Source organism: Ochotona curzoniae, unplaced genomic scaffold (assembly GCF_017591425.1).
Source record: "Ochotona curzoniae isolate NIBS_2020 unplaced genomic scaffold, NIBS_Ocur_1.0 scaffold_4505, whole genome shotgun sequence".
Classification (NCBI taxonomy): Eukaryota; Metazoa; Chordata; class Mammalia; order Lagomorpha; family Ochotonidae; genus Ochotona; species Ochotona curzoniae.
Window position 1 is genome coordinate 28,101,329 of NW_024467118.1, and position 24,769 is coordinate 28,126,097.

At 37.9% G+C, this 24,769-nt stretch overlaps 1 protein-coding gene across 1 annotated transcript in view; it reads right to left on the reverse strand.

Annotated features, from left to right (window-relative positions):
* LOC121146609 (cytochrome c oxidase subunit 7B, mitochondrial) overlaps nucleotides 1–24,099 on the reverse strand; it is a 63,325-nt gene extending 39,226 nt beyond the window's left edge. The window contains exon 1 of the mRNA XM_040966118.1: nucleotides 23,974–24,099. The gene's annotated coding sequence lies outside the window, so the exon portion shown is untranslated. The remainder of the gene's footprint in view (nucleotides 1–23,973) is intronic.
* Nucleotides 24,100–24,769: the final 670 nt, after the last annotated feature.

The window sequence follows — 24,769 nt, forward strand, 5'->3', positions numbered from 1 at the left end:
TCATCCATTTTACTTGTAAGCAACAAAAATAATCCATTTCATTACTAGAAAAACACTCAAGGACAAAAAGTCTGATTAAAGATGTTTTGGTTATAACCAAAAATACAGGCAGAAAAAAAAATTGACAAACTGAATTTTACCAACAAAAAGCTTGTCACAACAAAGAAAACAACGGAATGAAGAAACATTGTGGAGACTGGAAAGAAGTATCTGCTATCTACTCATTTGTCTCGCGACTACTGTCTGATTCCCTCAGCACTGAAACAAAAATCAGTGCCCTTTCCAGATGAACTGATCATAAAATAGCAGAGTTTAACTTCAGCTGAAGAGTGCACAGAGTCCAATATTCTTCCTTTGGTATTCCCCATGGCCCAGATCTGGCTATTACAGCCATTTGGAGAACACATCAGCAGACAGAAAATCTGTCTCTATTTCTGTCTCACCCATCTCTCTATAACTCTATCTAATAAATAACTTTTTCAAAATACCTTGATTACTGTGAAGAGATTAGTTTAAATTGTTAAATGTTTATTTAGATTCAAATTTCAAGAGCACAGATTCCTTTAAAAACCCAAATATTACTATCCATAAAATGGGATAGTATCTATAACTCCCTCAATGAGAATATCAGACATAACATGAAATATAATTAAGTGTATTTATCTTGGAACTAGAATCAGAAAGATGGCTCTGTGTTGCTAGAATTTGATACCCATTTCCTTCAAAAGAAACTGGAAAGCTTTTTAAAATACCTATAAGTAAAAAACAAAAGTAAACATTATACAGGAACTCCAGTTTGTAACCTTGAGATAATGATTACAACAGGAAGCAAAACACATGAGCCTTTCTATGGTGACACAAAGTTTAGTAAAAGAAAAGTTAACAGACAAAAATTACTGAAATATAAAAATTACAAAAGAAGATATGAGAATAAGACACTGGATTGGACTGCCTCTTGTATTTAAAAAAAGGTCAAAAAAACATACACACATACATAAATTAATTGCAAGCAAGAGCCCCAGACATGGTGGGGTAATATTGCAGAAATTAAGGTAACTAGTGAGAATAGCTTAGCATGTTAAAGCAGGATTTATACTTTTTATGCTATTTTACAAATCTCAGGTGTTCCCTGGCACAATCTTCTGAGCTTAATTTCATTTACTATGCAAAAATTGTTCACATTTTTCTTTAAATATTCATCTAGTAGCTGGTAGAACTAGAATCGCTAGTTTAGATCTTTGGAGTTAGGGTTATAACAAATCATAAACCCAAAATATAACAAAACAAAGAAAGTACTCCTCTTTCAAGGACAGTGTGCTGCCCTCAACTATGTGGATAAACATTAGGAAGAGCACATGGTTAGATGAACAACCAGTGCCACTGGGTTCTAAAAAAGAAAAAAAAGTGATTGAAAGTTTGTTCCTCACCAGGAACACAGTCTTCTGCCATTCAGAGCTTTCCCACCTTAGCATGCAAACTTCTTCCCTAACAAAGCTGTTCCTCTCTCTGAATGACAACCCCCTCCATTTCAGGTAATCCTGACTCAACAGCTTCCTCCACCACCTCTTTTCTGACTCTACTGGATGCTCTCAAAAGGACTACAAATTTTAGGGAATCAGAAATGACGATGCACATCTGGACTCCAATATTTACAAGCTCTGTGGCCCAGAAGACATTTTGCCCCTCTGGGCCTTACTCTTCCCACCAGGAGAACAGGACTGGGGGAACAGAACAACTGAAGGGTTAATTAAACATACTATGTCTGCAGGGAAGGTATCATTGTTATACTTATGTTCTTAACGACATGCTATAACCTGGATATGTTTATCTTTCAGTAATTAATAAATCTGAGTTGCCAACCTTCATAAATTGTGTCCATAACACAACAGAATTAATGAAATGAGCCATGGGTCAAGATTCCAGTCTGAATTCATGTCTTTACCACTTTCCACCCGTGTAACCATGGAAAACTAATTCAACTGGTGTGAAATTCCTCAGTAATGGGAACATATAAACAGAAATTGTATTAAATGGGAAAATGGGTTATAATGCAATGAACTGCAAAAGAGAAATATGTTTCCCTGCAGATTATCATTCACTTTATGTCTTGAGTCAAACTGAAGCAAGACTGGGAGCACTGAATCATTAGTCTTCTTAAAGGTGAATATTTTGTTCAGATTTCTGAAAAGAGTAAACTAAATTCATAACACAGAACCAAAATTCAACGTTTACTTTTTAGTTTTTATTCAAGTAAGAGCAACACAGCTAGGATGGGAGTAAGTGAGACTATGTTTAAATATGTGATATTTTAGAATCCCTACAGTAATGCCTCCAGCAAAGCCAGTATGTTTTTTGTTGCAGTGAAGATATGAGAAGATCCCAAAGAAATGAAGTAGTGAATAGAACATCACCCATGAAATCTTCAGTGGGATATACTTTTGCAGTTTCAACACCTAATGTGTAAAACTAAAGAAGAACAAGCTAAAACTTATGCAGTCTTCATTTATATTCCTTTTCTGCAACTAGCAATAACATATGGTCCATCAAACTCATTCCCTTATGCACACTTTTTTCTGTTCCAAGAGCAGAATGTATTCCCAGCTACATTAATCATATTCTAAAACCAAGTCTATGTTTTGATATCTAGGTTTTTGTACAGTCCCTGTAGCATTATGAAAGCATGCAATTTTTCTTTGCTTATGTAGACTAGATATGCTATATTAAAAATAACAAGAAAATCTAGACTTAGCCAAATACTATACAACTAGCAGATGTTTTCTGGAAATCTCTTTTGATGGTGATACTGCTATATACATTGTAAGAATTCCCAGCATGGTAGCCTAGTAGCTAGAGTACTCACCTTGCATGCACCAGGATCGCATATGGGTGCTACATCATGTCTGGGCTGCTCCACTTCCCTTCCAGCTCCCTGTTTGAGAAAGCAGTAGAGGATGGCCTAAAGCTTTGGGACCCTATAACCATGTGGGAGACCTGAAAGAAGATCCTGGCTCCTGGCTTCAGACCAGCTCAGCTCTGGCTGCTGTGACCACCTGGGGAGTGAACCAGTAGATGAAGATCTTTCTCTCTTGTCTATACTTCTCACTGTAAATCTCACTTTTCAATAACAAATAAATCTTTAAAAACATATAGTGTAGGGCCTGGCACGATGGCGCAGTGGTTAAGGTCCTCGCCTTGCACGCCCAGGATCCCATATGGGCGCTGGTTCTAATCCCGGCAGCTCCACTTCCCATCCAGCTCCCTGCTTGTGGCCTGGGAAAGCAGTTGAGGACAGCCCAAAGCCTTGGGACCCTGCACCCGCGTGGGAGACCTGAAAGAGGCTCCTGGCTTCGGATCGGCATAGCATCGGCTGTTGTGCTCATTTGGGGAGTGAATCATCGGACAGAAGATCTTCCTCTCTGTCTATCTGCCTTTCCAATAAAAATAAAACAAATCTTTAATAAATATATATATATATATAGTGTAAAAACGAAACATTCAATTCTATGCTATTTGTTTCTGCTTATGCATAGACATATAATCATAATATTGTCAAATATATGCTCCCTACCTGGTGTCTCTGCTACCAGGCTGGTCTCCCAGGCATGCTTTGAGAGTAACAAGCTTACTCCTGCTTGTTTCTTCCCTTTGCTTCCAGGACTCCCAGTGAGCCTTAAGGCTGCATAGCCACTGGCAGCTCACAACTGCTACCACACATAGACACCTTATGCATAATCATGTGCTTCTCATTACTCATTACTGATCATTTTTAATGTTTATGCTTTAATGAAAGTTTCAAAATTTTATGGAAATGTTAAAATGATTACTAAGTGATTCTTAGAAGGCATTTTAAATTCAGTGGAAAATACAAAATACTAGAGCTCGATGTGTTTCCTTCTAATTAATAAAATCCCACTCAGTTATTTTGCTCAGAATCTTCTGCAGCCAGTTAACCTTTCATTTTTTTTTCTCATCTTACTGTGTTCTCAGTTGTCCTTGGAAAGAACAAGACTGCTCAACCTTTTCAATCCTCAGATCATAATCCAATTATAGGTACTGAACAATTTTAGCTCATTTTTAGTGTCTAAAGGTTTTTTGCCTGTAATCCACACCGTAAGCATCCCCTAAATAAAATTTCCTAAAATAGCATTTTAGCTATGTTACAACCTTGCTCAACACCATATACTTCTAGTTTATAGGAAAGATCTACAGTCTTTGCACTGAAAGATTTCCAAGTCCTAGAAAACAGCCTCACATTTTAGTTATCAATCCAACATCCAAATACTTTCCAATTTCATTTTGCTTTCATCTGAATAAATTCCTTTTTATTCTCCAAGTCTCATGATTATTCTTTTTCAGTGATATTACCACTGTCCTCATTTTCCCTTATTTCTTCAGCATTCCAAATCTCCCTTGTTTCAATGGTCAATTCAAATACTATATGTTCCATTACAATGCCCAACCACTGAATCCCACTGTGTCATGTTTTTGTTTCTGAATTTACCCTATATTTGTATCTATCTACATATACAGTGAACTTGCTATGCTATTCTTAATTGTTTCTGCTAAAATATTTCTACCCCAAAATGTAAACACATGTAGGCCACAAACATAGCCTACATAATTTTTAGATTATCCATATTACTTCTACCAGAGCCAACAAAAGACAGCAGAAAGGGTTTTGCTGTTACAGCACAGTAGGTAAAGTCACTTCCTCAAATTAGGCAACCTACACAGGAGCATCTATGGACATCCTGGCTACTCCACATCAGTTTATCTCCCTGCTATTACACCTGGGAAAGCAGAGACCAAAGATCCTCAGACCCCGCCACCCATGTGGCACATCTATTTACAGTGAAAAGTTTAGAGATAAAATTTTTACTACACCAATGTAAGTTAATATACTAGATGGTAATATTTAAATATCTTAGTGAATATCTTAATTAAAGGAAATGACCACCAAGTTTAAAACACAGAATCTTGTCTTACTGTCATAAAAATCTTGATTTGCTAAATTGGGTCAAAAAGAGAAAAAACAGAGATTTTATCTGCTTTAAGATCAAAGAAGTAAAATACAATTGTACATATTAAAAACATTCTCAAATACTTTTCATTACATTAAAAATTTTTGTACAACTTTTCCAAGCATGAGTTTCCTAGAAGCTAAAGTTACCTGATAGCAGCTTGTACTATATCCTTGGCAGCTGCTAATGTTATATCCAGAAAATTAACAATTCTTACAAAAATATATCTTCAGTAAGTTCAAAGGCCACCTTGCTGTCCTCTTGAATTTATGTCTAAATTTTTAATAAAACCTTTAGTAATAAGAATTGAAAAATACTCAAAAACTCAGTGCATGTTTCAGCAGGACACATGGCAGGATAAGCCCCGAGACTGCTGCAGACAAGACGGATGGTGTGCAGAGACACAGGCGAATTCAGTGTACTGAGAGGAGCAGTGGGAACGGACAAGGGCAGAGGATGAATATGCAGAATAATTCATCTCATGTAACAAATGAGAAAATGTAAACATTGTTAAATGACAGTCCTGAGGTTTTATGGTCAAATTCTGGACCACGTGAGAAATGAACCTCAAATTTCTCATTTATCATGACACGTCTTTGGATAAAGCAGTCTTTACCACGCTAAGACACTTTTCTCTTTCTTAATCATGACTGGTTAGTTTTTCTTTGATAGAGAAGAACACCATGACTGTAAACCTTATGCACACCTATGATTGCCATCATACAGATTCATGTTCTGGTAGAATCATTAGACAATCATACTGCCCTATCAAAGAGACTCAATTTAAAAATTTGCTAAGAAACCTTGAAGCATTTTCCCAAAGAAAACACATATTAGCGAACAAGCATATGAAACCAGGTTCAATATCATTAATCATGAGAGAAATTCAAATCAATTATAACAATGAAATATCATCTCTTACCTGTAAGGATAGCTATTATCAAAAAGGAGTAAATGAGAATATATAGAGAGAAGACTGAACTCAATATACCATTGATAGGAAGGCAAACTGTATCAGGGAACACAGTATGCAGGTTTCTCAAAAGTTAAAAATAAAACCACATAAGACCCAGCAATCCCTCTGTAGCATAGATAAACAACATGAAGTTGACACCTTTTGAGTATATATTTGCACCTCCTTGCTCCACCTGTTATAACGTGGGTGAACTGGACTACATAATGCTAAGTAAAGTAAGCCAAACACAGAAGGGGGGAAAACACTGACTGATCTTATTTGTATAAGTGGAATGTCAAAAACAAAAATTCAAATACACAAAAATAGGCAATAGAGTGGTGGCTACCAGGACCATAGAAGAGGAAGGAAAAGTAGATAAAAGGATAAAAACAGGCAGACATGTGGGATAAGGACTCTAATAAATAATTTAAACTGAGTATTTTCTGACAGTACATTTCAAGTAAAATTATAATTTAAATAATGTAAAATGTAAGTATAAAGGGTAATGGATAACTTTAAAACTGCCCATAGGAATTTCATTATGTATGCGTACTGTGAGAGCTCCAAAATAACATATTTTTCTCTCACATAATCATCTCAGTATAAACAATCCAGGAAAAAAAATACCACATCTATATAGTGTCACGTATCAAATGATCTGTATTAAACTGATCTGTCTCCTCAGGTTCTGTGATTTCTACCTCGTGAGCAACTATAGTCCTTCCAGCTTCCCTCAGTGATAGAAAATACTGTGCTATCTTACACACATTCCAGACAGGAGTAAATAAGGAAGGAAAGTGAAGGTCTAGTTTTTACCTTTAATTGCATAACACAGAACTTGCACACATCACACCTGTTAACATTGCATTGGCCAGAGCTTAATCACACTGACATACTTACCAAAGGAGTCAGGAAAACACAGCTTTGTTAGCCAGGTACTTAGCTAACACTCAAGATGACTAAATATGTCTATTTTTCTGATTGAATGCAGGTACATAGTATACAATCATTATGCATTTTCCTAAATGACTCTAAACTTCCTTTGCGGTGCATATATTTAGTTTCACTGAACATTATAAATTAAAGCCATGATCTTTCTTTTCCACAACTCTTCCGAGTTTTACTCCACTATTCTACATTCATAATCTTTATTCTTGTGTAATGCAAAATTTTGCCTTGGAGCTACACTTACAGTAAATTGAACACACACACACAAAAAACAGAAAAACAAGAAATATTTTGTCTTTGTAGTTGATGAGTAACATAATTCCAATCATTTAGGGTCCTTCTGACATCTCAGTTTTATTTCAAAAACTACAATTAAATAACTGTAGAATATACTCTGGTTTTCTACTAAGCATTGTTTTTTACTGATGATAACTCATGGTTTTCACTATGCAGGGATATAACTGGTGACATGGGTGTTTCAAGTGCTCGTGTTTGTGTTTGTCACATAACAGGCTTCTGTCATCTATGCCCTCCCAAAGCAATCTGCTCATCCAACTCTTGGTTCTGATCTTCTGCCACTTTCCCAGTGGAAAGGAAGCCAGCCATATAGTGAAATGGCAAGTTTTCATCTGGAGATACAGAACGTATAGGATAAGCAATTTTGAAAAGATATCCTGCATAATAATGAGGCTTATTGTGAAACTAATGAAGCCAAATTGGGACCGACTTGAGCACAGAAGTAGTATTTTAATCCTTTCATTCACATAAATGAAACTAATCAAATAAATGACAGATTTATGAAAAAGAGCATAATACGTTTCAAAGTAACTTCTCAGAAAATACCCATTAGGTACAAAACTGCAAAGAGTTACTTTACAGGACACAAATCTGCAAAACATGCCTGAATCAAGTGATTCAAGTGACTGTCGTCACTAATGGAACAAATTAAAATACTGCAGCACCTGACGGGGCACATTTTGTGATTTCTTGACAAAGATGCCTAATTTGAATGCAAATCAGAGAAATGTCAAACCGGGGTAAGGTTCTACAAAGCAATCAGCCTGCAGTCTTCACAAGCGTCAAAATCAGGAAGGTCAAAGGAAAACTGAGCCAAGAGCCAGCTAAGGAAAACAAGTGCTTTTGGATTAAATCTTTTGGCAATTAAAGGTTATTCCAGGAAATCTGGCAAAACGTGAATAGGATACAAGATTAAGAGGGCATGTGGTCAAACTTCCTGGTTTTATGCAGGAGAATGTTGATCATGAAGAATTTATAAACAATCATAGTTGAAAATAATTAATGACATGAGTTAAAATCTGGTGTACAATCTGTTTGTGAAACAGCGTTGAACAGGAAGTTACGGTATGCTTGATAAGTCTGTGCTTGGTATACCTGTACCCCACATCAGGGCGCACAATTTAACCCTGGCTCCTCTGCTTCTCCTCCAGCTTGCTCCTGACGGGTCCCTAGGGAGGGAGCAGACACTGTGTCGGGAAGCCTCAGACACAGTCCAAGGCTCCTGAACGCAGGGTTGCTTGGTCCCAGCTACTGCAGGCATGGGAAGGGAGCTAGTGCAGGCAAGATCTATTTACATTCTTTCACCATCTCTCACTCTACCTTTCAAATGAATGGATAGTCTCTTGGTGACTGAAGTTTATATACAATGGGTTGATTTTCCCTTGCTAATCAGAAGACTCATGAAAAATAATGAATATTTCACTAGCACAAAATCACATTATTTAATAATATGCATAAGAAAAGATGAAATAATTCAAAATGTTGGGCCAGGAACAAAACAGACATCTTAAAAGAACTTCCACAGTTACAGCATAGGAAATTCCTCTTTTCTGCGCATGCACATTACTGACCAAAGGATGTTCAAAAGAACTTGCTGCAGCAACCAACTGAAAGCTAAGAAGAAAAATTTTACTAATATGTCTCAGCAAAAGGATATCAGCTAAGATTCTCTTTTCTAAATTCTAAGCTTATCATTTAAGTGAGAATTGGGCTATTAGCCCAAATCTATCTATAACAAAAATGGATTTCCAGTTTGATTTTTATTTACCACTACACTCTTGCTATATCTCAATGACAAAGGAGACTAAGAGATGACAAAAAATGATTTATTGCCTCAACTCCACCTATGAGTCATCTAAATGGCACCATACACTCTGCCAGTGGATATACAGGTCTGATGAATTACCCTGAAGTAGAAACAATTTTATTGGGCCCCCTGAATCTATGTTACAATTCAACCCTGGGTTCTGGTAAGCTTTCACACACTCATGTGAAATCCTGAGAGGAGTCTCAAGACAGAGTTTGTGTTATAGACCTTCTGTTTTTATAGCTCGTTTTGAGAAGGACATGCTGTAAGCTGAATTTTTTCCAGTGTAGCATACATATCTGCAAAGGCCCAAAGGATATTGACCAAAATTGCATTTGAAATAATGCAAATGAACATTATGACAAAATGCAAACAACACAATGACAAATTTGAAACAAAATATACACCTCACACTGCTTGATGTATATACATTTCATAGTGATTTCAGTGAATCTATATTGCCACCATGCCTTTTCCACTTGCCAAATTAATCAATATACCATGCTAAAAAAAAAAACACATCAACTGAGAAGTGATTAAGGACAGAACATACCCCTAATATTTAATATCATACGCTAGGACTTATTCAAAGAAAGCTACCCCTTTACAATACCAGGCTTAAAATATAGATCAAAAGCAGCAAATTTTAGCTTGGTTTTACAAGAAAACCATTGCCTTTTTTTCTTTTCATTCACTTCAACAGTTTAACATTTTCACTGGAGGTGGAACTTCTGCTGCATGAGAAGGCAATGAACCATCAGAAAGTCTAGTTTTGGGGTTACATGCTATCACTATTGGTCCAGTCACAAAAATCAGAATTATCTAAATGAGGTCTTCCTAAAAATGAATTCCAGGTCAACAGACGTCTTTATGTGTTGAAGACAAGTAATTTCATCAAATCCTTAAAATGTCACCATGTATACCTTGTACAGTCAATGGAAAGGTTACAGTTTCTAATACTGGGCCTAAAATGAGGCTTTCGGAAGGAAAGAAAACTGATAGCCAAAACCATTAAGCTGCACTCATTCATATGGTCACAGAGACAGACAACACAATTGCCAAAGCCATTAACTACCAAGTTACCCCCTTGATGTTACAAGGGTTTAAAATGACTCATGAATCAGAATCCATTAAAAAAAAAAAAAAAGTTGGAAATAACAGAGCAAGAAAAAATGAGGACTATGGAGCCCAGAGTGGAAAAATCCTCACCTTGACACACTGGGATCTATTATGGACTGTTCCTCCTCCCATCCAGCTCCCTGCTTGTGGCCTGAGAAAGCAGTAGAGGACAGCCCAAAGCCTTGGGACCCTGCACCCGCATGGGAGACCCAGAAGAAGCTCCTGGCTCCTGGCTTCAGATCAGCTCCAGCTCCAGCTGTTGCAGCTAGTTGGGGAGTGAACCAACAGATAGAATCTTTCTGTCTCTCCTTCTCTCTGAGTATCCTTCTACTAAAAATAAATAAATCTTTACAAAATGAGAACTACGGGGCTTGGCACGGTAGCCTAGTGGCTAAAGTCATAGTCTTCCACTCACTGAGATCCCATATGGGTACTGGTTCTAATCCCGGCACCTCCACTTCCCCTCCAGCTCCCTGCCTGTGGCCTGGGAAAGCATGGCCCAGATTCTTGGGACCCTGCAACCAGATGGGAGACACGGAAGAGGCTCCTGGCTCCTGGCTTCAGATCAGCACAGCCCCAGTCATTGCAGCCACTTGGGGAGTGAATCAACAGACAAATGATTCTCCTCTCTGTCTCTCCTTCTTTCTATATATTTGACTTTCCAGTAAAAATGCATAAATCTTAAAAAAAAAAAGAAAAAATGAGAACTATGGAAAAATTTATCTTCATAATTATTAGCCTTTGATGTAAACATGTAATTATTCACATACTTGTATACTATGACAAATATCAGCTCAGAAATGCAGTGTTTTTATTAAGAATTTGGCAGATGGTAAACTTAAACCAAAGAAAAACAACTAGTTTCTGCAAAAGAATCCTACTTAATGCAAATGCCACTATGCTAACAGAAAAAAAGTACCTAAAGATGAAATTACTTCCCAAAGAAGTTTTCAGCTTTCCAGACAGCAAACTGGTGAAACCAGAGTTCAATAGAAGGAAATGCCTTTTCACATATTTAAAGAATACTTAAAGATAAAAAGAACCCCACATGTGTACGAAGGGGTCCACTGACTAGACAAAACTGTCTACAGGTTTAAGGGAAATAACGTACATGTTTTAGGCTGTAGGCAAAAATCTTCCCAGCAACATGAAAATATAACTTTTCAAATAATTAGCATTACAGTTCGAAGAGGGAACGGAATAGTTGTGTGCATCTCACATAAAGGGCTTAATACAAATCATACATGAAGACAGAAAGGAAAGAATGAAGGAAGACAGGAAAGGATGGAAACAATCCCATCCTTTCTTCTGCTTGTTTTTAGAGTAGCATTTCAGGATATAAGTTTTCCAAAGAACAATACTTATGTTTTCCTTTTCTAAAAGTATAACGAGAAAAGCAAATTTTTTTCTAAACCAGAATAAGTCATTAGTGGGTTTGATACTGGCAACAGAATGGCTGCCTCATGTACATATGTACTCCGCCTCCTATTCAGGGCTTGATCCCAGAGGATTCATCTAAAGTTATGTACACAAAATCATTCTTCCACACTGATATAATGTATTCTCTGGCAATTTACACCAACAAAAGCATCGTTACTACCTGCCTCTGCCTCAACTCTCATTTCACAACGAGCCTCTACCTTGCCTGTAGCTTGGACAATGAAAACAAAGATAGGGGTCGATCTAGTTCAGAAATTCCTTTGTCACATCCTGGGCATGCCTCATTCCTGTCTGAAGCCATTAATCAGGCCAAAACCAGTAGGCTACCAACCCCTGCTGCAGACATAGATGCCCCAACTGGAAGGTCTGCTTGCTGTGCTGACACCACTCTTAATGACCCAAACATCTGGAAAAATAACATTTCACAGTGACGATCAGATTTTGGCTGATAAGCAACAACTCACACGCTGTGAACTGTGCATTAGGAGCACAACAGGAGGAGCAAAGTGTGTCCCTTAGAAGGTGTCACAGAGCCCAGTGCTTTCCACTGAGGCAAAGACCTTTTTTATCTCAGAGGGGTGCCTTCAGGTTACAGACAATGAATCCCCGCAAGATTGCAGCGAGTGCCTTTAGAATTAGAGAAAATAAGCCACATTCAAACCCTGCTCCCTTCCATTTTCTACTTCCAGCACGTTTATGTTACCTTTAAAAATTAACTTTTCTAAATCAAAAAATGTATTAAACAATGATGTACAGAAGCAGATTACTCGGTCTTAAGATTGTATATTCATTTTATATTTCACTGATTTTCCTGTTTTTTAATACTTCTTCCCATTCCAGCTCTACACACTCTCCCTATCTTCCAAAACAAAACAAACACCAGAAGACATCTTTCAAATAAACACAGTGCTCCTATAATCATCATGTATTAACCAAGTGAGTCCAAGGTAAAGAGTCATTCAGTAGAATAAATATCACAATTACGAGCAGTCCCTACATTTATTTTTCCCATTTTTATGTATTGTTTGCATTCTCTCTGTCTAGGACTTTTAATATTCTGCCTCATAGGTCTGAACTTGAGTCTTGACATGTGTTACTAATGTAGTACAGAAATGCTACCTATTCTCTAAGGTTTAACTTCTGCCACAAAGCGATTTTACCATCCTCCTCTTCCTCATGTCTCCTAGGCCTGACAGCGCAGCAGCACCTCACTTTTTGTCAAGGCAACAATCATCACATATATTCTAAGTCTGGTTTTCACTCACTTCTGTTTCACAACATTGCTTTTTTTTTTCTGAGCAGAAGTAAATTGCAAAGAAAGATGCATAATGTTGGCACTGTTGTTACCCAATATTATCAAGGGAGAAAATCCATCTAGATGTGAAAAAGGACAAGTGTATACTCAAGCACAACCTAACAGTAAAGTGACAGAAGTAATCTATAATTTCATGAAGAGAATGCCTTCTAAGGGAGGTGCTCAGAAGAAAGAGTAGAATAAATGAAATTCTACTGGCTTCCTTACTAATGTAAGAACAAAGGGCTCTAAGTACAAGCAGGACTCAATAGATATTGTCAACTTACTCCAACTACAAACACATACAAACACTTGCTCTAAAACAAACTGGATATGAAATACATCAAAAAGTTAAAAGTGATTATTTCTGAGGAGTTGAACTTTTATCACTTTTCTTATTCTTCCATACTTTCACACTGTTTTCTAGTGCATCTAGTCTGTGATAGTTTTACATGTATACAAATGTGTACAAATGAATAAAGGCCAGCAGTAAATCCACCTACATATGAACATCTCTGAACATAGATTAAATGGATATTTCTGGCCATGTATGAAACACAGCTAAAGCGGTGGCAAGACTAGATGCACGAAACTGAAGGATAAAAGAACACAGGTCAGAAACGAAGGGGCTTGAATGAAAATGATGACAATGATCATGGAGAAAAGTTGTCAGCTTCACAATAAACTTCAAAAGTAGTCCAGCTAGTAGTTTTGCTGATGGGAATGTGAAACCAAGCAATAAACATAAAGCCACTGTGGGTTTTTTGGAGGTTTTTTTTTTTTCCTAATCCAAGCAACTAAATGTTACAATTTACTTCAAAGAAAACATGGTGTGAAAAAGATCTGGCAGAGGAAATGAGGAAATTAAGCATTCAATTTTGGAGATGTTATATTCAGGTGAAGAGCTAGGAGATGAATCTAGATTTCAAGGAAACATTCAAGCCAGTCACAGAACCTGTGGAGTTTTCAGTAAAGGGATGTTAATTAAAGCATTATGCAAAATTTGAACACATCTAAAAAAGATATGTGGACCACGATAAAATCCTGGGTCTTTACATTTACATCACACTAAAGATGCTCTAACAGAGAGGATTAGAAGGGTATAACATTAGATGAGGCAGGAAATTAGCAGCAATATTTCCAATAATCAACCAAAGTATTTAAGAGGGTGCACTTTAAGCAGCACAACTGTCTAAAGTTTCCTTGTCTTGTCTCTACCCATTTATTAGACATTACTTTAGATTGCATGTAAGTTGTACACATTTTTTCACAATTTCTGTAGTATACTAGTAAGTCTAAAAGCATTGCATCAGTGGATACTTTGATTAGGCCTCAGCCCATTCTAGCTTACCCCTCTACTTGTTTAACCAGTGTCACTAGAGAATGACAGTGAATTTTGCACTAGCTATAGACTACATATTGAGGGGAATACAGCCTGAAAGCCATGCCAATTAAATTGCAGGCATGCTATTGTGATTCAGTGAAGAAAAAATGAGTCTCAAATATAAGTAGGTTTATTTTGTTCCAGCATCATGCAAGACATTTTATGTATTCACCTATGTATTCACTCACCCTGTTCAATTTATTTTTCGGTATTGTTGGGCAGCCATTAGAATAGGTTAATAGTAAGGATTATAATTAAGTACAACTTGTAAGTTCCATAGAACAACGTACTTAACACAAACTGTTAAAGAAACAGAGATCACCTTTCTTAACAGTTAAATCAAGGACTTCTATAAACTGCAGAAATCTGTTAGACTTCCTGACTTCAATGCTCATTTCAGGGATTATCAGTATCACTGTTATATTTTGTAGTATAGATTGAAAAGTGACATTCCACTGAGTGCTTATCGGACTTCATTGATATATTAGATAACCTTAAGGGAACAGATCCAATCGAAACAACATGGAGCAACGTACGCACACAGCAGACATCCTTTGAATCACTATCACACTTGCATTTGTATTCACAACGGAATCATGGTGTGCCACACAGGAGCTGTTCGTTGCCTTGCCCATGATACAGAATCTAAAGCAATATAGACATTATTCCTTGCATCCAAGTTTTTTTGGGTGCTTGAAATTACAAGAGACAGAACACAGAGTAACAGGGCATATTACTCAATTACGCTTTACTCTTTAACCCCAGCCTTTGGTCCATCTCCCTACATCAACTTCCAGTCGGAAAAAAAAAAAATTATTTTTAAATAAATGTATATATATATTTATTTATTTTTGTTATAATTTGAAAGGCAAAGCTACAGAGAGAAGGAAAGACAATAGAGAGATTTTCCAACTGCTGGTTCACTCTCCAAAGAGGCACAATAGACAGAGCTGGGCCAATCTGAAGCCAGAAGCTTCCTCCAGGTTTCCCACATGGGTTCAGGGGTCCAAGGAATTCAGCTTTCCTCTGCTGTTTTACCAAATAATAAGCAGGGAGCCAGACTGAAAGTAAAACATCCATATGGGATGCCACATCACAGGTGGAGACACAGCCGACTACCCTATGCTGTCAGCTGCAGGATGATTATAAACAAAATCACCCCCACATCTCCAAACAAAGACTCGAACAAGTCACTGTATCTCAAAACCATTAGATATTTTAGTAATATGTTGTTCATTTGTTTACTGTGGTGGCAATGAAAATAGTTTCAAATGCTGTTGAAGAATGCCTAATTAAATAGGCATTTAGGTATACTGGGTGAAAATTTTCTTAGAGCCTTAACAAGTGTAATAGTGCACTGTGAATCTTTAAGAGGAAAACACTGTATTATTTGTTTCTTAAACTCATATGTAAAGAAATCTCTGAGCCTAAACAACTGTGTTATGAAAAATAATTTTTAAAAAACAGATATATAAATCTCCTTTTCTTTCATAGTGTCTTATAAGATTTTCATTTCCTGGAATATTTTGAAAAATTAAAACAAGTATTCTCTATTATACCAGTTGTTAAAACTTTTTTTTATCAATTTTCCATAGTCCTTTAAGAGTCTTACTTTGTTGTTGAAATGTTTACATTATGTTATAAAATAACTATCTAAACTCTGTAGGAATTCCACGAGAGCAGAAATGTCTCCTTATTTCTTCTCTGGAATGAGTACACATCTAAAAGGAAACAGTGAATAAATTCATTCAAGTCCAAATAATTAATGAATAATTGAATTAAGGATTTCTTAATGCTATGTCTCAAACTTTTTGTCTTTTTTTTTTTAATAATGTCAAGACCCTAACCAAACAGTATCAGATGAGATAATGTTAGGAAATTTCAATATGCTGGAATTTTCCAGAGCTCATACTTGGGCATAAAGCAATCTGAGCAAGAAGCTGCAAATGAAGTCATAATGCTCCTTTTCCAAAAGAAAGTAGCAAAGAGCAAGAAAGTTCTCTAACCTATGGAAAAAAATACCAGTCATGTTTCAAAATTAGCCAACTTTTCACTCTATAGAACCTCTTATAAAAATTCATAAGAAGAAATTAAAAAGTACAGGGATAGGGCCCAGCATGGCAGCCTAACAGCTGAAGTCCTTGCCTTGCATGCACCAGGATCCGATATGAGTGCCAATTCTAATCCTGGCAGCCCCACTTTCCTTCCAGCTCCCTGCTTGTGGCCTGGGGAGGCAGCTGAGGATGGCCCAAATGCCTTGGGATCCTTTGCCCACGTAAGAGATCCGGACTTAGTTCCTGGCTCCTGGCTTCAGATTAACACAGCACCAGCCACTGTGATCAACTGGGGAGTGAATCATCAGATGAAAGATCTTCCTCTCTGCCTTTCCTCCTTTCTGTATATCTGACTTTGCAATAAAAACAAAATAAATCTTTTTTAAAAAAGCACATGGATAACAACTACAAGAAAAATTAATTGGTGGTATTGGGGAGTCAATTAAAATTAATTTGGTTTAGCAAGTTTTTGATAAATTTTAATGTGTAATTATACTAATGTTATTTTCCACATTTTTTGGTAAATTTACAGACAGACAAACGGGAGACAGAGATAGAGAGAGGACTCATATCTACTGGTTTATTCCCTAAATGAATATAATAGTTGAAGCTAAGAAAGGATAAAGTCAGGAGCCAAGAATTCAAGCCAAGTTATTAACATGGATGGCAGAGACCCAGTTACATGAGCCAACACGTGCTGCCTCCCAGGGTGGATACTAGCAGCAAGTTGGAATTGACAGATGAGTTAGACTTGACCTTAAGCAGTCCAATATGGGATGCAGGTATTTTACCAGGAATCTTAATTGCTAAGCCAAACGCCAATCGAATACTTTCTTACCAACAATTATATATATAGTATTAAACACATACGTTTCTTAAAGGTCCCCCAAATTGTATAAATTTTAGACTACAGAAAACTCCCGAAGGGAGAAATTATTAACTAAAATCATTTCATTATGAAATTACTAAGACCAAACTCAAAGCAAAGGCTGACTGGCCTCAATCAATTCTTCCTGTTGTGTCCTCATCACCTTTGTCCTTTAAGCCTAAGAATGAATCTCATCTGCTATTGAAAACAAATTTTGCAGGGAGAGAAAAACCTATGAAGTTTCTAGATAAGATGATGTTATTAGACACACAAACAGGGGGCTGGGGACACATCATAATATACTTGTCTTACTTCACAATTTTACTTATTCTTACACCACTTGCCTCCTTCTTGTAGAGCTGGTTTAAAAGAACTATGTACTGAGTATATATGAGTACAAGCATTTATTTTGTCTTTAATCTTTGCGTTTCTCTAAATTTGACTATGGTTTCACAATCATCATGTCCATGAGACATGTTCTGGTAGGATTAGGAGTAAACATATCCAGTGGCTACTTTTTGACTTACATACCAAATAAACACAACAAATAATTAAAGATAGTATTAAGCATTCTAGTAAGTGTACATAATAGTTTCCAAAATCTGTATACAGCCATGTATAAAAAGACAAGAGACAGGCAACCTAATCAGAGATTTGATAATTTTTCTTTTCTGGATGATGTACAGTTACTCAGATTTAAAGCTAGTGAAAAAAATCTTCTTATTTTTCTGCTTCACTTTGTACCAGGATAGCTCTCACAAACAAAAACATTGGGAAAAAAAAAAAAAAAACACATACTGAAAGTACAGGAATAAATCTCCATAGATCTAATACACTGTTTGGGGCAACCAAGTATTATATTTTTGCTAAGAGCAAACAACAGGCATCCTTTTCATTTTATTTTATTAATGCAGTCCAGCCGACATGAGCAGACAAAACTGAAAGAGAAGCAGAATGTGCTTTATCATCTGTGGCCGAATTTCAATTTTCTCTTTCAAGTACAGATGAATGCATTTTCTTTGCAACCCAAAGACAGAAGATCTTGATTACTGTTGCAGGAATAATCTCAGCCTTTGTGTGAAAAAGACAGGGGAAATGAATAGTCTCTCTGAATCATATGTCAACTTGTGAACTCACAAAACAAGATATATTCATGGAGGTAGGAAAATTAAATTAAGGTGAAATGGCAGACCCATTAAAATGACAGTTGAAGGCTTATTTTGTAGGCCATGGCAGGCTTCCCAATTGTCCTCTCTCTTAGCATCACCCTAAGGGCACAGACAACTGAACCAGAAATAAACAGGGTCAATGCAGGGGCAACTGTCTGGGAGCACAGGTCACTCAGGCTGTGGACCTGTCATGAACCACTAGCTTTGCTGTAAAATTAAGGTTCTGATTCCATTCTTGCCTCCACCACCCTTGTTTTATGTCTCAAGCAAAAAGGAATTATCATCTCTCTGGATTTCTTCTGTTACCCATGTATAAAAAAATCAATCCAGTATCAGCTCTTCTGGATTACTTCATTCTCTATTGGAAGAATGCTAAGCAAGCACCCTCTTGAATACGGCACTCAGCAAACACCTGGGCTTCTGCTATGAAACAGAATGACCACTCTTGGAGTAGGATCAGAAGACACAAATTGGGACATCAGCCTATTACTGTTCTTCCATCTCCTGCATCTCGTGGGATGACCCTGAAGGCTGTCAATTCATTGCTCTTCCATCTTCACTCACACTCCCATTTTTCATCTCTTTCCACTGTTCAAATTAAATAACCCATTCTCAATTTATTGCAGAAATATCCTTCTCTTGTTTTGAGTGATATTTTAAACCAGAGAATTAATGAAGACTTCTTAGATCCTATTTTCTTTTTCTTTCTTTTTTAAATTATTATTTTTGTTTTTGATGATTTTTACATAGCTGATTGGAGTGATTAGGGTCAAGGTGAGTGAGACCAGCACTCCCATTTTCTATTACCTTACCTGAGAACCTGGTACTGCTAACCACATTGTTTGAATGTATTTCTTCAGCTTTCCTGACTTTCTGATTATGTTGTCTGACTTCCACCTCTGTTTCTCCTTTTCATCATCTAGGCTAACCTTTCAGCCTTATAATTCAAAAGACACCTATACACTTAGAATACTCTAGGTTGGTGAATTTTAAACTTCCACTCCCAGCCCAGAATTCTAGTTCCACATTTTCAGTATCTAATGAGCTTTCTCTTGTATACATGCTCATTGAGTAAAATCCAAATATGGATATTTTTACTTATCACTTTCCCTCCCAAATTTGTTAGGTCCTCTAAACTCTAACATTAACTCTAAATTACCTCTTTGCTTCAATTCATAAATGAGGGCCACAAGAATTTTGCCTTCCCTTTGAAATTCTCAGTTCTAAAAGCCACAACTGTATTTGGCATTGTTATAATTTACGCCTTATATTATTGCAGTTTTTCCTAATTTCCAGCTCACAACTTTTTCCACTCAAATCATCAACAGCCAAGTTTCCTAAAATATTTTGTTGCATTTTTTTCCTTGCTTGTTTAAAAACTGTTCAGATCGGTGCGTGTTTGCTGCAGTGGTTCAGCCACCCCAGGGAACACCTACATCCTGTATCAATTTCCGGAGAAATTCTAGATTCTTTTCCCAATCCCACTCTCCTGCTTATGCATACCTTGGCACACACTAGGTGATAGTTCTGTTGCTTGAGTACATCTCACCATACGGGAGACCAGAAATGAATTCCCCAGGTCCTGCCTGTGGCCTTTCCAATCTCTACAGAGGTTGAAATATTTGAAGTGAAAAAGCAGACCTGTTCTTTCTCTCTATGCCTTGTAAATAAGTAAAATTGAGTAAAATCAATCCTAAATTGCAGGGAAAAAAAGCTATGTTCAGCTTACATTTCTTACAGAATAGGGACTAAATTCTTTGGTTTAACCAGACATAATCATTGCTGTGTTTTCTGCTACCTAATGATAATACTTACCAATTTATGAGTGTGAATGATAAAGTTTCTACACTGTAAACTCACGAAGGAAGAGACTATTCTTTACCCCCTGTTCATCACTCTACACTGCAGCTGGAGAAAACAGTTAAGAAATATGTATAAATGCTCTCGGTTCATATTAATTTCCGAAGTGTACTACTTTCTTGATTTCTACTACAAAGCAGGGTCAAATTCATGTACTTCCTCCTCTACTAAGTATCATCAATTATTCCCAAGATAACTACCCTTTCAGACTTTCAGTTATTACAAGTTTCAAATGTTCTATAATCTACTATACACTAATAATTTCACTTGTGGTAGCTTCATCTTTCTTAGCTAGATTCCATTGCACCCTACTTGAGAAACTGTCATTAACATTATGCAGAAAACAAAATAATTTTGAAGCCTTGCAACAGCAATGTAAAAACATGAGCTAAGAAAGGCAAATGAGTAAGACACTCTTCTATTTGGTAAATCTACCTATAAGGAAAACAGGTTGCATAATAAGACATAAAACCCACTTTGATTAAGTTCTGTGGAGAATAGAGACCTGAAACTGTCCCAAAGCTAAAGATTATACATGGCATTAGGTACTCAGATAAGGGCTAAAAGAACTGGGGAGAAAATCCCCAAGAACTTATTTCAAGAAGAAATGAGACTCAACACTTGGTCTGAGACATACATAGCTATATAACTCCTGCAAACATCTTACTCATATACTGAAGTTGTGCATTTAGGACTCAAATCACCAGGTTTCTAAGAAGACTTTTTTATTGTTGTTGTTCATTATGTGGTATTTATCTAAAGGGTATACATTTCAAGCATCCAACATACTGAGTTTTATATTTATTTTTATTGGATGAGCAGATCAGATTTATAAGGAGACACAGAGATCTGCTGGGTCACCGCCCAGAGGGCTGCCACAGCCAGAGCGAGCCATCCAGGGGCAGACAATTTAACATCCTGATGATACTCCCCAGCCCAGCACCAGACACCTCTGGCATTCCCATTCCCGTCTTTTTTTTTTCCTTTTAATCTTTACAATTACATACTTTCAATTTACCTTGTAACAGAATCCTAACTTTTCACTAAGAAGAATTCAAGTAGTAAGAAAAAAAAAAAAAAACACTATTCCTCAAAAGTATAGTTACACCAATAAATAAAAATCAAATATAAAAATGTCAATTTTGTTCATATATATTACATTTATTTTGTATTCTGTGCATTACCACAAGTGAGGGAAAGAGCACAATATTTGTCTTTTGGGACTGGCTTACTTCACCGAGCATAATGGTGTCCTTTCTAAATTTGGTGAGGCCCAAGTGCATAGTGTTTACAAAGGTTATGGTACAACAATGTCTTAGGTTTTCAATTCTACTCACCACTCATTCATTGCTTCTCCCAAAGCAATTTCTCTGAAAAAGGGGAGGGATATTTTATAGGAAAGGCAGATTTACAAAGAGAAGGAAAGATCTTCCATTGCGGGTTCACTCCCCAAATAGAAACAATGGCTGAGGCTGAGGCGATCTGAAGCCAGGAGCTTCCTCTGAAACTCCCACAGGTGTGCAGGTGGAGCAGCTAGGACATGAACTGGCACTCACACAGGATCCCAACACTTACGCGGGAGGACCAGCCGAATGATCCGCGGTGCCCGGCCTTCCCAGAACACCTTTTAGTGTGCCAACATGCTTGCATATGGGAAATGCCCTAGAGAGGTACACCATTGGTTTTCATACCCTCTCTATGCTTAAATTATACACACACACACACACAAATATCACTATGGTATTCAATGCAGCAACATACTATGTAGATTACCTACGAGGAACAAGCTGTATTATGTGGCCCGAGTGCAGTCCATGATATCTTAACAGAGAAACATCGCCTAATTACGTGTTTCTCCAACCAAATCTGGATTCCAAACAACACTGTGTTCTTAGATATCAGAGTCGAATGGCATCTCACAGAAGAAAATATAGAAATACTGCTACTTTCACGTAAGATCTTAGTTGATATGAATAGCGCACAATACAGAAAGCTCCTATCAATACGTGTATTTTGACACAGTGTATTCATCCTATCTGGGAGGAAAATCAACTTGGCATAAAAATGATTTTGACATTTCAGACATCCTTACGAGTAAAGGTTTCAAGTTGCAATACCATCAGTGTCACTAATGTGCATTTTTTTCCTCCATTCCCTGCAGCAAACACCTCTTCACGTCCATTTTCTCACTGGTCCTCCAGTTTCTGGCATACTGGTGCTGCTGAAAGTGGACTGTCTCTGTGAGCAGATACAGGTGGCTCTTACCACGGCCTCGTATGATGGAAACGCTATTCAGGGGAAACTTGCCTCTTCTGAGGGGTTTCTGTCTTATCCCATTTGTTCAGCTGGCAAATCTCTCTGTGCAGATTCTTGCAAATGCTGCTTCTGTTGCCTGAGCCCCAGGGCCCCGAGAACTGACTCCTCCCCTGCGCTCCCTCAGGCACTGTCTGCCTTCCCTGAATCCTTTGGAGTCTGAACAGCATTTTTTTTTTCTGTACAATGAAATACGCTTCTAGTTTTTCTCTCTGGCCTCCTCTTTCCCCGTTACACCTTTTTCAAAGTCTGAATTCGGTTTTTAACTCATCTTCTGAGGTTTAGTTTCTAACTTTTTAACCAGCTGATAAATTTAGTGTCTTCTCATATATTTAAGACATTTATTACTACCTATGTATTTTATTAAAAACATCATATTTGTATAATTCTATTACATGAAAGGCTGTTTTTTTTTTTGCCAGAAATGAGTATTTTCCACTTTTTAAAAATTTTTTCAAGGCATTAAGGTTTTTTTTTTTTTTGCACATTTCTTTATTTTTTAAAATCCAGGATTGCCTTTACCAGCAACAATAAGATCACTCTTAAAATCATAGGCCAGTCCCGGACACCAGGATCTGATCCCTGTCCCAGCCACAAAAAGGAGTCGAAAGAATGGAAGAGATAGGACTCTGACATATCCCACGCTACCCGGCTACTTGTGGCGCTCAACAAGCTGCGCAGTCCCGTGAGACCTAAGAGGAACACCTCAGTAAAAGTGGGGGTATCTGAAAGACTCTTCGTCATCAAAACTCGGTCTACTTCCAGATTTGTAGGACAAGCCATGGCAATGATAAAACCGGGATGCACTCCCTACTCATCCGGCTTAGATGCGGCGTTTGGGGGTCCCTTGAGATCGCTCGTCTTTGCTTAGCGTCCTCATATACGACACACAAACCTGCGTCTACGGGAAAAATGATAAGGGAAGGAGGGAGGGTAGGAAGGAGGGAGGGAAGGAAGGAGGGAGGGTAGGAAGGAGGGAGGGAAGGAAGGAACGAACGAACGAACTGTGGCTTATACCGAGACGGCCACTCTCGGGCGGACACCGCGGCTGGAAGCTGCCACAGCGGCCTCTGAAAACACCCAGTGTGTTCCTAGCCCAATTTCGCCGAAACTTGACGCACCCCTCCATCGCTACATCACAAAACATGCCATAACACAAAACTGGTTTTCTTCTCATCTTCCTCTGTCCCCACAACTCGCCCCCAAACGTTGGGACTGCGAAAAGTCGAACAGGTAACATGGAAAGCCATGAAGCGGCTCAAAAAAGAAATGACCAAAAAACTCCTTCTAACTTCCAGGGCGCTTTTTAACAAGTTCACCGACAAGCGCTGGCGTAAAATCATGTGGGTTTGCCAGGAACGTTTTGAAATCCCCTCGTGAAAAAAACCACTGTGGCTTTCAGCTGGGGCTTACTGACGCTGAGCCCCAGAATAAATAAACTTACCGACAGCTTCAGGAGTAGACGAGAAGATGGAACAAAATGGCGTGGAGCCAAACGCACTCCCCGCCCACCTTCCAGCGCGGGAACTTGGCGCGAGGAGCACGTCCTGTGGTAGCTTCCCCTCAGGGAGCGGAAGGGGCGGGCCACGCGAGCCTCTGATAACAACTGACCAATCAGATTCCGGCTGCCGCCACCACTGCAGGAATAAGAAGTGACTCCAATATGTTACTCCAATATGTCTCATAATAATAAAGGAAACCATACTAGGAGCTCTAAGTGTTCCTGCGGTATGCATAGTCCTCCGGCTGGGAACTTCGTTTCCAAACCGCAAGAAGCACCTGTGGCCGTTCAACAACATCTTTATCCCGCTTGGTAAGAAGAAGCCCCCGGTATCGGGTGCCTATAACTTCTGAGCCTATGGCATGCTAAATATGGGTACCATAAACTATTTTGTCCAAAGGTGAACCCTTGAAAGTGGAAGGAGGAGGTACAATTGATTCAGATTATTCAGAGTGGAGCCAATCTGAAGCCAGGAGCCAGGGGCTTCTTAGTCTTGTAAGATCCTAAGACTCTGGGCCATCATCTACTGCTTTCCTAGCCCATAGGCAGGGATACAGATGAGAAGCAGACCACTCAGAACTCAAACTGGTGTTCTCATGGGATCTCAGCACATGCGAAGAGGGGATTTAGCCATTGAGCCATCACATTGGGCCCTGTTACTTAGGATTCTTCTGAAGATTTTGCCAAATTTACCACTTAGGAATTTAAAAAGTCTAATTTTCCTAAGATGATTAAATTT